The 11,017-nt window shown below is 26.9% G+C and overlaps 1 pseudogene; it reads left to right on the plus strand.

Annotated features, from left to right (window-relative positions):
• Positions 1 to 2,016: 2,016 nt before the first annotated feature.
• On the plus strand, positions 2,017 to 10,251 carry LOC122860331 (annotated as a pseudogene).
• The last annotated feature ends 766 nt before the right edge of the window (positions 10,252 to 11,017 follow it).

An 11,017-nucleotide genomic window follows, 5' to 3' on the forward strand; every position in this document is an offset into this window, starting at 1 on the left:
TTGTTTGGACAACCAATAACTTTGAATAAATAAACGCAAAAAAATTATGTTGCATTCAAAAAATTTTTTATAAAAATTGCCACAGCCAAGGATATGATAGAACTTCCAAGTACAACTTTTTAAAGGTCCTTTATTCATTACAAAGTTCGCGATGACACCTATTATTATAAACAATCGTCTTACAACTGAAAATGGGTGGTTTTGATATTTCTAAATATAGCATTGGCTGTAGAGATTTTGATGAGGAAAATTTTAAGACCAAATATAACTCTGTGAGATAATTTTTAAAAAAGTTATGAAGTGTCTAAAAAAACACAAATTCTGATATTCTGTTAATTAACAAATTTCTAGCAACAATAAAAAATCGTAATTTTGTAGAGTTTTAAAAAACCATCCTGGCAAAAATTGCATCCATGATTTGTTCTTAGTTTTCTTAATATATCGAGTTTTTTTTTTCATTATCTATTTTTATCAACAATTAATTAACTAATAATCCAAACTTTTTCTTTCATATCCTTGGCTTTGGATCTTTTCAAAACCTTTAATTTAAGCCTATTTCAAACTCTCTATCTTAAATAGTTTAGAAGATATGAACATTATTTATTTTTTGCCAGTGATTTCAATACGTAAGGCTTCGCCTCCGTAAAATTAGGCCCTTTTTCACGATAACGCTTGCGATACATGTTAATAATATCATAATAATAAGCGCTTAATTTTTTTTTTTTTTTTTTTTTATCCAGCAAATTATTTAACTTTACACTTCAAAATTTTGCTATTTTTTTAAATATTTCACTTCTTTTGATTATTAAAGCTATGATAAAAAAATAAACAGCTCATCTAAAATTGAGGCTTCCAGGGACATCAATTGTAAATTTATGTTTTGTTTGTATTAAATAGTACTTCGGTCTTGGATTCAAGGACTTTTTTAATGTTCACAACATATTCAGACAAAAGTTTTGAAATCAAATACTTTTTCCAGACCAAATTCGAATATCTTGAAAAAAAAAATAGCTTGTCCTGAGTATCAGGACTTTTTCCAGACAGAAATCAAAGGCTTCAATCAAAATAATACTTTTGTCGTCAAATTCGTACGTTTTCAGGTCTTTTTCCATACTTTCAATATTTTTTCTATACTTTTTTAAGCCTCAAGACTTTTTCCGTACTAAAAATTTTTATCCCGGGTTCCAAGAAAGTCAAATATTCACTATGCTACATTGTAAATTTTCAGAGAATCATTTCAATTCTGTCCACAACAACTGAGTAAAATTTTATAAATATACAAAGCAAAAAAAAAAATATTCTTTGCTATGCTGCAATGTAATTTTTAGGCTAGATTATTTTTAATTTTAAATTTGGTTTCTGTAAAAATTCCTTTGAGCGTTGTAATTTTTTCATCGGGAAATAGCACAAAAAAACATGAAAAAATCGCTACGCTACATTTTTAATTTTTCAAGACTACTATTGTTTGTTTTCGTTAAAAACGAATTCATACATTCAAAATACGAATAAAAAAAGACTTGACAACAATAAAAAAACATTATTATTGTTAAATAAAGGCCTTAAATATTATACAGTCTTTTTTCATTGTAAAGTATATGGTAATTCATTGTCAGGAAATCATAGGTATTATTTATTTATTCATTTATTTAAAAGAGGCTATATGACATTTTGTGTTGCCCGATATTTTCTAATTGCTGATTCATCTGGTGAGTTTTTTGAATGGAACAAAAATGAAAAACAAACGTGGAAACATAATCACAATTTAACGTTTGATGAGGCAAAAGCACAATGGAAAAAAAACAGAGAAATAAAAAAAATTAAAAATGGCTTAAAATCACAACAACAAAGTACCACTCAACATGAACCTCATCCAAGCAAATCATCACAACATGCTGGAATAAATGGAGAGTTATTGATTATTGATGCTGAAACAAAACTGGTGATGAATGACAAGAGATTGATCATGATGCAGAAGAAATTGAACTAGATGAATCTGAAAAAATAGTTGATGAAATGATGGATCAAGAAGAGTATGTTCAACATGAAATATTACATGATGAAGAGTATGAAATTGTTGATGAATCTGAAAAAATAACTAGTGAATCTGATGATAAAGCAGGTGAAAAAATATTTAATAAAGAAGATGAAGAAATAGTTGATACCGAAACAAAAATAATAATTGATAGGAATTTAAAAAAAAATTAATGAACATGAAAAAATTGTTGATGAATCGATGGATGAAAAAGAGTCTGTACAACATAAAATATTACATGATGAAGAGTATAAAATTGTTTATGAATCTGAAAAAATAACTAATGATGATAGGTGAAAAAATGTTTGATGAAGAAAATGAAGAAATGGTTGATGCAGAAACAAAAATAATAATTGATGGAGAAATTGAAAAAATAACAAATGAACCTGAAAAAATTGTTGATGAAATGATGGACCAAGAAGAATATATACAATATGAAATATTACATGCTGAAGAGTATGAACAATCTGACATATTGCATGATGAAAAAGATGAAAATATGATTTATCAAGAAGCTGAAAAAAAATTATTGAAGAAACTGAAGCAAGAATTGATGGCGAAATTACAAAAATGACTGATAAAAAATCAGAAGAAAAAATTGATGAAGCTGAAAAAATAATTGGTGAACCTGAAAAAATTGATGAAGATAAAGGAATAATTGATAAACCTGAACATTTGAATTATCCACAAGCTGGGAAAAAAATTGTTCAAAAAAATAAAGAAAAAATTGATGAAGATATTAAAGAAATTATTGATGAAGAGATTTTCTATACAATCCGAAGTGAACCTGCTAGCCGAAACAAACGCATGTTTTCTAGTCTCTAATAAATATTCAGTCAATTCAATTAATGATGCAGTAGTTATAATCATGCCTTTCTGAGATGGCTTAAAATCAGTGCTGTTGCCAAAGCTTAGATTAGTCATTAGTTCAATAAAGTCTTTTAAAAAATTAATACTTTCAATATATTTTTCTGGGTTACGTTTGCTTAGTGCTGATACAAGATTTCTACTACTAATAATTTTAAACCATTTAGCAAATATTAATAATCCAGGCAGTAGGTAAATAGTCTGTATTGGAGTTTTCTTTGGACAAAAATTTTAATGCAGTACTAGTATTTTCATTTATAACGTGTGCTGTGTTTGTTACTTTCATTTTAGAAAAATGGTTAGACCTATCAAGACGTTGTTGTTTTAATTTAAATGCCAATAATAAAGGTAATTCTGATTGAGTATTTAAGAATTCTTGAAAACGATCTGAGCAAGCTTTATTTGTTGGTAAATTGGAGAATTTAACAAACTTATCGGGTATAATGATATTTTTATGATTGAGAAATGCTTCCTCAAAATTTTTAAAGGCGTGGCTCCGGTCGCGGTCATTAAAAAAATATAAATAACGATCTTTATCATTTGGGTGTTGACATTTATTAATAATTTGACTATAACGACCGGCAGTGATTCCAAACGTACCCCACATAGCTTGATTAGAACTATCCATATAAGAAGTAATTCCATGAACAAGCAATCCAATTTATTCAGTTTATTTTAAAATATTACAGGCAATATCATTATAAACTCTACCATTGGTCTCTTTTAACGTAAAATAATGAGCAACGATTTGTTTAAAACGGTAGGATATACCTGCAAGCATGAAAACTGATGCGTGTGTTGCATATTGATTTGTGTCATCCCCGGGCAATGTAGCTTTTCCAATGTTGGTATTTATTGATACGTCAAATATGTTTGTATTTCTATTCTACGTATTAAAATATTTGTAATAAAATTATAATTTGATGGTTATTAAATGAATAATAAAAAATTGTAGATAATTGAAAAGAAATTTGATAAATTTATACCTTCCTATAAATTAAATTTAAAAAAAAAAATTGATTTTCAATATATATTGTACTAATGGAATTTTTCATTTGCAGTATATGAAAATTTCATTTCCAGTATAATTATTTCATGCATTAGACAAAAATACTACTAAGTATGGTCCAATTTTTGACCAATTTATTAATGAATTAGAAAGATTGAATAAAGAAGGTATTTCTGTTTGTATTTTTATTCTATGCATTAAATATTTGTAATAAAATTATAATTGAATAGTTATTAAATAAATAATGAAAAATTGTAGATAAATGAAAAAAAATTTAATAAATTTATACTTTTCCATATAAATCAAATTAAAAAAATTAATTGTTTTTTAATATATATTGTACTAATGGAATTTTTCATATGCATTATCAGAAAATTTCATATACAGTATATGAGAATTTCATATACAGCCCGAGACGAAAAATTTGTAAAAAATACTTATTGAAGTGAAACTTCTTTACGGAGGGTAGCAAAAAAATTCGAGGCCCTGCTAGCGTTACGCGCTCGCGTATACTCTGGCGTTTACTCTGGCGTTTACTCTGGCGTTTATTCTCGCGTTTACTCTCCCGTATACTCCCTTGTAGACGTTCTCTCGTATACTTTCTGCTATACTCTCTGCTATACCGGCAAGCATTATACATGCACTATATATAGCGTATAAACTCGGAGCGTCAGCTGCTATGTGTGTATGCGTGTGCGACTTTTTGTTTGTTTATTTATTTATTTATTTATTTATTAAGTTTACGCCCTTGACATTTCTTTCTTTTGGGCTACATTATATAAGTTATTACAATTACAAGTTACTTAATAATATGTATATAATTATATATGTAAGAGAATAATATTATAAATTGATGAGATGAACATGTGGTAGTAGACTGCCGTTGATGACTTTTTATGACGATCTACGATTGTGACAGAGTGCCATACGAATGACGATTCACGATTGTGATAGAGTGACATACGAATGACGATCCACAGTTGTAGCAGAGTGACACACAGACTTCCACATTGATCCACGACCAGATGATCATCATTATTGGTGTTTTCGAGAAGATTTTGTGCAGTCGAAAACTCGAGTCTTTATTTTACATCGCCTTTTTGTTGTAACGATGACAACATTTTCGATGAAAATTACTGTATAGGCTCTGCACATAGCTTTAACAGTAATTTTTGTTTGCCGTAGCCCGGGATCGAACTCGAGACGTTTGGGTGGAGAGTTAAGAGCGCTATCCACTACTCCAAACGAGCCGGCTTTTATTTATTTAAATATTATTAAACAGTTCAACTGAGTTTAATACTTAAATAATTGATTTTTAAAAAAAATTCATTTGAACGTATCAAGCAATAGTTATCTCGCGGGCTTAAAGAATCATTATTATAATAACAATAAAATGATTATAAATATATATAAATGATAATTATAACAACAATAATTTTGATAATATTACCAATTATTCACAATAGTATTGATATTAATAATAATATCTATAATAATAATATTTTGAATATAAATACTAATAATTATCAATATTTATATATGAATGTTATTGTCAATGTTATTATTTATATTATTAATATCACTGATATTATTATAAATCGATAATATTATTGTTATTATTACTAATATTATATTTTTGAAATTATTATTTTATTTATACTATGGTTATATATGAATAATATTATTATAAATAATAATAACTCCAATAATATTATGTTAACAATAATATCAATATAATATTAGTAATAATAACGATGGTATCAATTATATTGTCGCATTAAAGAATGAAGTGCCAAAAACGTCAATTTTAAAGGAAAAAGGGCGTAAGTGCAAATTTATAAATTTTCGGGTTATTCATCTAATTTTAATACTTAAAAAAAAAGGGAAAATGGGCGTAACAACCTTTGATAAAGGATAAAGGGCGTATGTCCAAGGATTTACGCCTTTTTTCCCGTTATCAAAATAATTTTTGATAAAAGATGAAAGGCATATTTTCAATTTTATTTGAAATTTATTTAATGGCAGGATTTTTTAAATCATTGATTGTATACTGATAATTATACATAATTTATTATCAATACGAAAAACATAAAAATAATTACAAATCTTCATCTTTTATTAAAAATGATTTTGAGAATGGAAAAAAGGCGTAAGTCCCTGAACATACGCACTTTTTTTTTTTCTTTAAGCCTTAAAATTAGATGCAAAGCCCGAAAATTTATAAATTCGCACTCACGCCCTTTTTCTTTTAGAAAAAAAAAATTCCTAAAAATGGCACTTACGCCCTTCTTCCATTAATGTGACGATATAAATAATAAAATTTATAATAATAATATTCGAAATATAAATACTAATAATTATTATTAACTAATAATATTTATATTCGAATATTATTGTCAGGATTAATATTATTATTATTATTATTAATATTCAGCGTGACATAAAACTACTCTGAAAGAAGTTTCACTTCCCCCGCGCGTACTCGCAACACGCTAATTTTTTTTTCCGTCTTCCATTTGAGGGTGCCATTGTTCACTGAGAGAGCCGTAAAGCTCATACGTTTTTTAACAGCAGCTCTATCGTGTTTACTTTGAGGCTCTCTCGAAAGATTCTGGATACGTATACGAAAATATTGGATTCTCATTAATATACAGTATATTATATACATAAAAAATACATTATATTATATTCACATATTTATTGCTCTCTAGCGGATCTCAGCAGAGCACACTTAGAATGAAAGTTTTAATGAAGAAAAATAATTATAAATAATTATAAACAATTTTATAATCATTTAATCATAAATTTATTTATACCTCTGGTAACTACAATACATAAATATAAATATATATAATTTTTTGAAAAAAATGGATGCAAGAATATTGATTCTTCAAACATTGTTGGTGATATTATGTACACTTTGGTTACAGCTATTTTTAATACCTGAGTAATTATTAATATGTTGCAAATTAGATAAATTATAGTCAATTATCTGATATTATGTATACGTATAACGATCACAATATCTCTAAGTTAATTGAGGGTCTGGATGCAATAACACGTTGAGCGCTCGAAGTCAAGAAAATGCTATGTTGCTGTGGGTGAAAAATAAGAAAAATTAAAATTGAAAAATAAAAAAAAAAAAAAATACAGTCGTCAATAAAATTAAAAAATACATGTTTTTCTCCAAATAAACTTTTTTATATGATAATTATAGGATAAAAAAAACGAAATTTTTTTTTTTTGAGAAAAATACTTTTTTTTAATCATGTAACTCGAGACAACTTCTTTAAAAAGTAATAAATCGACTTGAAATTTTGACTGTAGCTTCATTATAAGCTACCGATTGCAACAGTATAATAAAAAAACTCATTTATTCATATTGTTTAATTTTTATTATGATTATTTAATGTCGAGGAAAAATTCAATTTGTCTAACTTTGAATGAAAAAAGAGTCGGAGAAATTTAAAAATTGAGTAACTTGTCAGTGGCAATATTGTTAAGCAGTATATCAAGAAGTTTTTTACAAATTATCAGATATTTTTAATAATTATTTACTGAGTTATTAATTTAACAACAAATTGCGAGCTGCCGTTAGGGCTATGTATGCGTGATCGTCAGCCCCCTCTCTCGCGAACGCGTATGTTCGCGCGTTTGTATAACCATAAAAAAAAAATTTTATATAACTTAAGATGAGACACTAACTGACTTGTTACTCTATGTGGTACAATAAAACAGATCTAAAGAGATCTGTACGGATCTAAGTAAATATATACAGATCTACAGATATCTATCTTTTTACTATACTTTGGTCACTACGCGTCAGATCTAGGCATATTCCCCGTGATTTCTTTAGATCACGCCCTAAGAGGAATCTAATCAGATCTGGCCATATAGATCTAACCAGATACAAACTATTTTTTCCCGGGTCTTTAAAAAATATACCACATGAATATTCTTTGTTTTTATTAAAGTGAAACTTCTTTAGGATGGGCAGTAAAAAAAAAAAACAAAAGATGGATGCAACGAAAGTAACGATATGAAGGTAAGTAATATTTTAAATTATATTCTATCTTGTTTTGTTTATTTATTCCCTTGACAACGCTAGGAAAAAATTTGTTTAAATTTGTTTTAAAAGTTTAGTTTCATGAAAGATTCAAGAGACAAAGGTGAGTCTAAGCTTAAAACTAAAAAATTAAAATTTAAAATACGACCATGTGCTATACCAATGTTTGGTAATTGTTATGAGATATATATTGGTAGAATTTTGGTAGATTATTATTTAAAAAATGAACAAACAATGTTGAAAATAAAAATATAAATTACAATGTTAATTCAATTGAAAATAATAAAAAAATCATGAAAGTCTTAAATGTTTCTGAGAAAAATGATACAACTAAAAATATATCTGCACTTTTGAGTCGAGGAAATAGTCAAAGAGTAAGTGAATTTTTAAATTAATCTTTGAAATATAAATAAAAGAAAAAACATGAAATTAATGACAATAATTAATTTACAATATAGAGAGAAGGTTTTTCAAAGTTATATATTAATAAAATATATGAATTTCACATGAGGCTATGGAATAAAAATGTGAAAATGACAATGACATCAGTATCTGGACATTTGATAACTTATGAATTCAATGGTGCTTATAGAAAATGGACTGGCTGTCATCAATTGATTTTGATGTTCCAGTAACAAAACCATGTCCAGAAAATTTTACAAAAATAAAACGTACATTAGAACGTGAAATACGTCAATGTGATGCATTAATAATATGGACAGATTGTGATAGAGAAGGTGAAAATATTGACTTTGAAATAATAAATGTTTGTCAAGCTGTCAAAAGAAATATTAAAGTATACAGAGCTAAATTTTCTGAAATAACAAATGCATCAATAACAAGAGCAATACAAATACTTGATGAACCACAAAAAAATGTTAGTGATGGTTTTGTTGTTGAAAGATACTTGACAATTAAAAGATTTAAACCTGAGACATACTGTATCAGACAATTATGACAATATTAATGTAACAAACAGAACATCAAACATGGGGTAATTATGCACAACGTGTACTTCAAGATGGTATAACACCACGTGCTGGTAAAAAAGTCATCAAGCACATCCTCCAATATATTCAACAAAATTTAGAAATAATTTATAAGGTAATGAAGCTAAAGTATATGAATTTATTGTACGTCATTTTTTAGCATGTATATCAAAAAATGCTGAGGGTTATGAAGCAACAGTTGACATTGATATTGCTGGTGAAAAATTTATATCCAATTGTTTACAAATAATTGCTAAAACTTGAAAATGATCTTAAGCATATTAATAATTATTAATTTGTTGCATTAGAACATGCTAATTTGATTGATGAAGCATTAGCTGAATATCTAGATGAAAGACCAACTGGTGATGGTCATATAGGAATGATAACACCTACTGAAGAAGTACCAATATTTAAATGTCCAAAATGTGGACAAAATATGGAACTACATGAACATAAAGAAATTGAAAAAAAATATATTGCTGTATGGGTTTTCCAGATTGTAAAAATTCAATATGGTTTCAAGATACAATTAATAACATTGAAATATTACAAGAAACATGTGATAAATGTACTGGTAATCCTAAAAAATTAAAATTTAGAATACGACCAGGTGTTATATCAATGTCTGGTAATTTTCATAAGACTTGTACTGGTTGTAATAATAATATACTTAATCAAATAATGAGTATTTGAAATGAATTTTTTAAATAAACAAATAATACACAAGGTAGTGGTTATTTAAATGCTTGACATAATACGACAGCAACATCATAATCACAACACAAACAACAACAAATAATGTGTGAATAAAATGTGTTACTACGTAAACGTAAAGATGATAAAGATGGTATTTTAGATTGTATTGGATTTCCAGAGACAATCAATGACATTGAAACATGTGTTAAATTAATGTCTGGTATTATTCATAAAACTTGTATTGGTGGTTGTAATAATATTTTTATCATCAAATAATGAGTATTCGAAATGAATCTCTATTTTGAATCGTGTATGAATTTGTCAATCAGTAAATGAACAAATAATACACAAGATAGTGGTTATTCAAGTATTTGTGCTTGTTATGATCGTGCTTGTCATGATTAAAATAAATTCAAGATCTTAAATGAATTTGTTAAAGACAAAAAAATGGAACAGATGATTAAATATTGAATCATTAAATGGAACAATAATATGATTATGAAAATATAATTATAAAATCAAAATAACAACAACAATATTATCAATCATAATAGTACAAATACATGGTGGTGGTGGTGGTGGTGGTTAATAAGCTCATAAAAAAGACGTTGAAAAATTTTTTTAACATCAAATAGTTTGCTTTGTTTTGTTTTTTTTTTTTTATTCAAATATATTGAGGAGATAGATCCTAAATTAAAATCAAATTTATTTCCATTATAATTTGTATTATTTTTGTTTATATTTTTCAGGCTGTAACATGTCAGATTACGAGGCTGAAATTGATTTAATATTCAATAATATTCAAAGCTTGAGTCATCTGAAATTGATATATCGGAAAAATATCAAAAAATATCATCTAGATAAAAATCCTGATGATGAAAGATCAACTGTAAAAACTCAGTATTTCATAAATATATATGAAAGAAGATATTTTTCAATTGGTAATTGTTTTTTTTTTACAATAATCTCGACATTTTAAAATATAAATTTTATATGGTTTTCTTTTGTTCTATGCCTAATAGTTGAAGAACAACAACAGCAACATCATCAACAACAACAACAACAACAACAACCACAACAACAACCACAACAACAACCACAACAACAACAACAACAACAACAACAACAGCAACAATATAAGGAACAACAACAACAGCAAAGAAAAGATGATTTATATGACCCTTTCGAAATTGATTCAGATATTGATTCTGATGTTGAAATAATTTATGAAGCACATAATCAACAACAACAACAACAACAACAACAACAACAACAACAACGACAACAACAACACGTGTATCGTCTCCATCAGCAAATCAGAAGATTCAAAATATAAATTCAACGTCAATATTTAC

The sequence above is a fragment of the Aphidius gifuensis genome, linkage group LG1, assembly GCF_014905175.1.
Source record: "Aphidius gifuensis isolate YNYX2018 linkage group LG1, ASM1490517v1, whole genome shotgun sequence".
NCBI classification, from domain to species: Eukaryota; Metazoa; Arthropoda; class Insecta; order Hymenoptera; family Braconidae; genus Aphidius; species Aphidius gifuensis.